Genomic DNA, 210 nt, shown 5'->3' with positions numbered 1-210 from the left:
GCTACGCGATGGGCAGGGCGAGATTTTCTCAAAAATCCACCCCCGAGTGGTCCTTCTTGTCAATTTATCTCGCAAGGCGGAGAAAACAAACACGAGGGGTGCAACACGAGGACTTCCCAGGAGGTCACCCATCCTAGTACTACTCTCGCCCAAGCACGCTTAACTGCGGAGTTCTGATGGGATCCGGTGCATTAGTGCTGGTATGATCGC

General features: G+C 53.8%; 1 non-coding gene across 1 annotated transcript; it reads right to left on the bottom strand.

Annotated features, from left to right (window-relative positions):
• Positions 1-95: 95 nt before the first annotated feature.
• On the bottom strand, positions 96-210 carry LOC118344993 (the record flags this gene model as incomplete). The annotated part of the gene is made up of 1 exon (XR_004798699.1): positions 96-210. It is a non-coding gene; the product is annotated as a 5S ribosomal RNA (ribosomal RNA).

Source organism: Juglans regia, unplaced genomic scaffold, assembly GCF_001411555.2.
Source record: "Juglans regia cultivar Chandler unplaced genomic scaffold, Walnut 2.0 Scaffold_11364, whole genome shotgun sequence".
NCBI lineage: Eukaryota > Viridiplantae > Streptophyta > Magnoliopsida > Fagales > Juglandaceae > Juglans > Juglans regia.
This window is presented reverse-complemented; position numbering and strand designations above follow the sequence as displayed.